Below are 6,582 nucleotides of genomic sequence, written 5' to 3' on the forward strand. Positions count from 1 at the left end.
GGTCAGAAGTCACTCCTCCTTGGAGGGTTTGTTTCCTTTTTTTCATAATGCAAGACTTGATGGTTTTGGTTCCCAAGCCACTGTATGGCTTAGTTTCCACAGTGTAGTTAGCATTGTAACAAAAAGACGGAGTGGTTGTCCCCTTCTTCTTGGGGCAGAGATCCATCCAGCTTTTAAACAGCATATTTGGCATTTTGGTTCAGGGAACAAAGGATGGACGTTTTGGGTGCTGAGCGCCTTTGGTTTCCACTGGAAGAAGTAAGCACCGCTAAATGTTTTAGTGGTGCTTGAACTGTGTGTGAAATTAGATGGTTTATTCTGGGACCTCTAAGCAGTCTTTAGCAACCTCAAGTGTTTTATTGTTGTGAATCTGTAGTCTTTTAGCAAGAGGCTAAAGCCATGTTGGCTTGAGTGACTTGGCATCATTGTCTCACATGTATTCCATGCTAACCTCTGGAGCGGCAGCTGCCAGGCTTGGGGAATGCTTTGGAATGAATTAATAACCAGTTTGAATAATGGTTATAGTAATGCCCTGTCGCCTCCTAGGTCAGCTGGGTACTCTTAGTTGCGCAGCCCCTGTACTGGTGTCATTGAAAGGCTCAAGAATAAATTTTCTGAATGTTGTTTTAAGGGTTTTAAAAAGAATTAAAGTTAATAATCAGTTCACAAAGTAGGTGATGCCTTCACAGAAGTTATGTGCCACCGAAACATGTCAGGAATTCCGATATAATAGTACACTAATAGAATTGTTGGTTGATAGTTTTAGCGTAACAGCTTTTTACCAAATTAGCTGTTTCCACACCACCTACAAGGAGTACTTCCTTCTGAGCATGGTTTAACTGTGACTCACACTGTAATGCATGTAAAATACAGCAAAATTTGTCATTTCTTCAGCTTGTGGAGTTTGGGGATCTACCAATAGGAGGAGTAGGAGCTTTACCAGGTCAGAGCCTATCACATATTATTTTAAATTAATTGCAAAATAAAAAGAAATGTTCATCTGTCTCCTGTTTTTGGTTCAGGATGTATGGTGACAGCTCAAAGGTTCGTATCTATATTTTGATTCTGCTTGCCTATTGCATTAGAAATAGCTGGTCTAAAGCATCTTCTTTTTGGGAAGACTTATCAGGAGAAATACTGCGATAATGACATAAAACTCAGACTGTAATCTGAGCTACAGATTTGTCAGGTTGTAACTGAGAGGCAGAGGATGTTTGGTCAGGCTGTCTAATGCTTTATTGTTTCTTTGCTTTGTTTTTGTTAAATCTGTTGAACTCAAAGACCCATCAAACAGGTCAGAGGACGAAATGCCTATGTGAAAGAGTTAATGACATCTCCTCCATTTCATAAGTTGAGAAATTCATGTCAAAATCTCACTGCAGTTCTCCAGTGTGAACAGGAAGCCAAGATTTCATCTATCTAATCTCACTCAGTTCCTTTTTTTTTTTAATGTAGGAAAAACTAGGTATTTGGATACAACTAGACATCCTTCTAAAAACAAGTCCAGATATTAAGTCATTTCTATATCTTATAAAGAAGAAACTTTATAACAAAGTATGGCTTTGTCTTTAATATGTGCAATTCACATTTAATGACCCAGTCGGAATGGGGGACCTCTTGCTTGTGTGTACATGTAGAAAGGTCCCTTCACTACTTGTGAATCCCACTTACCTACACCGAAGGCATTTTGTTTGGTGAGGAGGGTTGAAATAATATATTTCTAACTGCAGTGTATTTGTTCATTCCTTCCCTTCCTGTTTCCCTGAAAAGCATTTTTCTGTGAAAAATTGGAAAGCTTATTATTGTGAGATGTGCTTGGTGGAAACGGATTGTTTTTGCAAAGGTGGTAAGAACAATATGTTGATATTGTTGAGTTAAATCCAGACTGATGCACATTATCTGATTCTACTACTTACTGCACGATGCGGATGGTCAGACTTGCCAGATCATATATGGAAAATAAGGAGATTGCACTCTTCAGTTTGAAACACATTTCTGAATATAAAGTGAACGTATCTTTCAGTCAGTTTATAGTTTCTATTTTCATTGTAGTTTTGGTCTTTGATACAGAATTGTAAAAGTGTGTGTGTGTGTGTTAAATAATCATGAGGATTTAACAAATGGCATTTAAGGGGAAAAAAAATTCTAGCTATTGTATCTCATGATTAGCACTGACCGTATATTTCTGTCAGGTGACTATTACAAGGGCATATTCGAGAACCAAAAGATGACTTAGGGAACGTCAGACATGTACAAAAATGTCTGGTCTTATTTTCTGTGTACTGCTGTAAAATTCAAGTATGGCTAGTTGCGTGCATGTGTGCATACATGCACTATGTACACTAATTAAACCTGTGTCCATTTGGGCCTAAGATACTTCTGTTGTTAATAAGCAGTGTTTTTACATGCACTCGTCGCTTCAGTCATTGAGCGTACTTTAGAGAGACACACCTTTTTTTCAGTCCAGCTGGGACCTTGCAAATGCTCTGTGGAGGTCAGTTGCCCATGACTGTCCTATTAATGTGTCAGTGCTGGTGCTCTGGGCTTGTGTCCTGGGCTTGCTGAGCATCACTGCATACTCTTGTAAAGGGAGGTGAGCAGCGAGAGAGGAAGCCGTGCAGCTCAATATCCATGTGAGTGGTTGGACAGGTAGAGTGCTAAATTAGCAGCTTAACTAGCAAAACTAGTATCCAACAAAAGCAGGATTTCTCCAAGGGCTTTCTACACTGTCGGTGTTGAAACTCCTCCTGTCAAACGTGTTAGTCCTTCGCTTTGCTGTGCAGATCCAGGACTGGTACTGGTACTGTGGTTATAACCTCCGTCACACTAATGCTGAATGACCCATACACCCTGAACCACGATGTCCTCTATTTTGTACTATAGCTTGTTCTCTTTAAAGGAGCACTGGATGGGGTCTGTTTTTCCACAAAGCAGATACTGGCTTGGATTTTTGAGTCGGGGATTTTTCTGGGGTTAGCCTGAAGGTAATTCAAACCACTTTTTGCGGAATTGACTGTTAAAACCATGGTCAGATCCTGACCCATCTACCTTCAGCAAGGCTCTGTCCTGCTACTAGTCTTCCCTTGTGCCTGACTGTTCTCCACTTGGTCAGGCTTGTACTTGGAAATCCCTGCTTGCCCCATGTACCCTGATCTGCCCTAAAACTAGTTCTTAGTTGGTGAGTACGTGGCAGGTATTGCCCTTTAGCCTCTTGCTTTTCCTGGGTCGTTCTTTCATTCTTGCTTATCTGCAGCTATAGGCTAAAACAGCAAGTACAGGTTTTCACTGGGGCTGGTAACTTGATAGGTATTTGAGGGCTAGAAGTCCTCTGCTATTCTGGTTCCCATGTGATAATAAAAGAAATTGGTTTCACACCAAGATGCAACAGGGGCTTTGTTTAGGCTTTTTATGTGATTTAAGAAATAAAAGCAAGCAAGCCTAAACCAACCTCCTCTCTCAAAAATTATAGCTCTATTTAACCTAAAATGTTCCATTTAGTTTTTGAGGTATATATGCAAGGTTTTATGGGAGGCATTCCCCCCCCCCCTTTAAACCAAAAAGTAATTTCAAATCGGGGAAAAGTGAAAACATTTTCTTTGGAAAATTTCAGAATCATTAATTGTGCCTTTTCTTGGTTCCAGCTGTTCAATATGTATGCGTAATAGTAAGAGAAAAAAGCAGCCCAACAGAATAGATGTTGAATGGCTGAGACAGAATTTGATGTTTGGAGCCAAGTGAGGGAGGGAGAGTAATGAGAGGTCGAAACAAAACAGAATTCTCTGTGGGTGTAAGAAAAATAAAACTAGACTGCAGCTCTTTGCCTGCATGGGACTGTGAGGATGCTGCAATTATAGTTCCTATTGAAACCACTAGTTATGTTGTTTGAAATTGGAGGGATGTGAATGAAGAGGAGAAATGACACCATATTGGAAGAATATCTTCAAATTCTCTTTTCTGTCTTTTGTTTTAATCTTATAAATTCAAGATGTGTCATCTGCTCAGGCTGGTTTTGCATGTAAATGGTAAAGGGAGATCTGTGTCTGGAGAACATTTCCAAAACAAATTGTCTTTGTCCTTTCTAAGTGAAAAGGTGTGTTTCTCACTGGAATTGTAAAAGAGATTTTATGCTTTTTCGAAGGTTATCTTTGGGATAGTGAGAAAAAGACATGGTTGATATTCTGGGATTTGGCCTTTTTTAAAAGCCTACCTGAAAGTAAAGAAGAAAGTCTACAGATTTGTATTCACTGCATGAAAGTGTGGCAGAAACACGACTGTCTTACTAGATTTTAGGGGGGACAAGCTGGAATGGAAATAATGACTGAGACTGTAAGGATCACTTGATGAGCAGCCTATAGAGATGTAGTGAATGCCCGTCTATGCTATGTTTGACTCGTAGCCACTGTTTTCCACAAAAGGTTTGCCCTGGAGTTCAGATGCAGTGCCTGCCTTTTACAAATGCCGAAATTTGCTCCCCAGAAGTCAGTCTTCCATAGACTCTTCAGGACAGACGGGTAATTGAAATGTGCTCGGATGGATTCTGACCATGTCACCAGGCAATTTGTAAACAGTAGCCTGGCCTTCTTACCGTTCCTGCTATCATCTGCCCATTGTGTTGGGAAGGAGATCATGTCAGCATAAATCACTAGAAACAAATGTTGGACAGCACTTGCCTTGCAAAATCGAAGTATAAGAGCACTGCTCCCATGCCCTAGCTGAACCAATCATCTTATCGTAAGAAAACCATAGATGTCTTTGGTGAAACCTACTTTCCTGAAACCATGCTGACCGGTATTCCTGTTTTATCCTCTGAGTCATTGCTGATAGAGCACTGAAACCAATTGTTCCATTGTTTTGCTGGAGAGTGTGTCAGAATAACTGGTCTTTTCCTCTTTTTAAATATCACAGTTGTAGTGGTAAATCTTTGGTTCTCAGAAACTTCTCCACTTCTCCGAGATTTGTTAAAATACGTTGTTGTGCGATTTGCTTCTTGTCTAGTTTCTTGACGACTCAGAGTGTGAGCTATTCTCAACTGTAAAGAAATTGTCCTACATCACTTTTAGAAGCATAAAATTTTCATTACTGACTGCATAAAGTGTGTATTAAATGTTCCCTATTTTGAAGTCATCATGATAGCATACTTTTTCTTCCTACATGATCTAGATTGCTATGTAAAGAGCAGTTTGTCCTGTTATTTAGAGAGGCCTGTTAGTCTGATGATATAACACGTGCCAACCAACTCTCCTTTTGTTTTATTAGTTACGACTGCAATCGTGAAGCACTGTGATTTTGAAACGTCTATAGCCAGTAGCAGCATATTTTTATGTAAAGTGCTACTCTTTCCTGGGGTTTTTTGACCGTTTTCTCCTTAAAGTGCAAGTTATCATCATCAATTTTAGTTTTCCAGTCTCACGACCCGTTCCACCTGCTTTCAGCAACACCAGCCATAATCCATTTCTTATTGTTCATGAGCCTCTCTAACTCTTCTTGTTTATTGTATATGCTCTTAATGTTAATATACAGATGGTGTAAAACTGTGTTCTTTCCACCCACTTTTATGGTTGGATCTGTCATAAGCTGGCGACACAGCACTGCTGAACGTACTGGGATGTTCATATCATGCTCTCCCCAATACTGTGCTCTTCCGCAGGCTAGTTTGCTGCCCTCTGAGCATCAGCATAACTAATTTAGCACAAAAAGGCCGATGCTTTCAGTGCTAGATGGTGACTGAAAGATCCATGAGCCTTTTCTTCGTATAACAGTGTTCTAGTGTTCTCTGGAAAATCAAAAGTCCTCCTTCCTGTCCTGCTTCCTCCACCCAGGCGGTCGCATCCAAGAATCAGTGTATTTGCTGCGGGAGAGCTGCAGGGGTAAACCCAGTCATCCACTGACGCCTTTACTCTTTGTGGATCTGGAAGTGTTTATTGCAAAGTGGTACCTGTCACGTTTTGGTGTAGACAGTGGGTTCAGCTTGTGAGTTGGATTCTGTTACTCTCCATTTTTATTTTGAGAGAAGACTTAATCCAAAGACTTAAGAGTAAGGTTCCCATCCTTGGCAGCATGCTTTGTCTATTTACCGTTTAGCGCCTCACAGCTGGCTGCCAGAGCTTACAGAGTGCTTGTCTGAGCATTTTGCATGACTTGGTCTGAGCCCTTTCTCTCCAGTCTGTGATCTTGCATGGCCCATCCAGGCTGCAGATTTGATCACAGCTTGCACTTAGATAATATTTTGGAGTTTTAAATTTGTCCTTGTGTCATTTCTTTAAGACCATGACTGTCCTTAACTTTACCTTTTTCTGGAGTTTAGACGTTTAGAAAACTTCTTGCCACTGTATATTCATTTTCCTTCCATAATTCCCAAGTTTGCCAGTTTGCTTTTCAACATCTCAGAAATATTAATTAGACCTTAATTTTAGAGGAATCTATATTCCTATGTTTAAATTCATGAACATATAAGTCTGAATGTCTCAAAAAAGTCAACTCATGCCCCATAACACTGCTGGTCGTAAATATTCAGAAATTCTAAAATTGCTTTAAAATCATGAGCTCATAAAAATAATATATATTGGGAATGGTGGTGGTAGT

The 6,582-nt window shown here is 40.0% G+C and overlaps 1 protein-coding gene across 1 annotated transcript in view; it reads left to right on the forward strand.

Moving 5' to 3' along the window:
- MAML3 (mastermind-like 3 (Drosophila)) overlaps positions 1 to 6,582 on the forward strand; it is a 237,676-nt gene that overhangs the window by 147,490 nt on the left and 83,604 nt on the right. The window lies entirely within an intron of this gene.

The sequence above is a fragment of the Pygoscelis adeliae genome, unplaced genomic scaffold, assembly GCF_000699105.1.
Source record: "Pygoscelis adeliae isolate BGI_AS28 unplaced genomic scaffold, ASM69910v1 Scaffold66, whole genome shotgun sequence".
Classification (NCBI taxonomy): Eukaryota; Metazoa; Chordata; class Aves; order Sphenisciformes; family Spheniscidae; genus Pygoscelis; species Pygoscelis adeliae.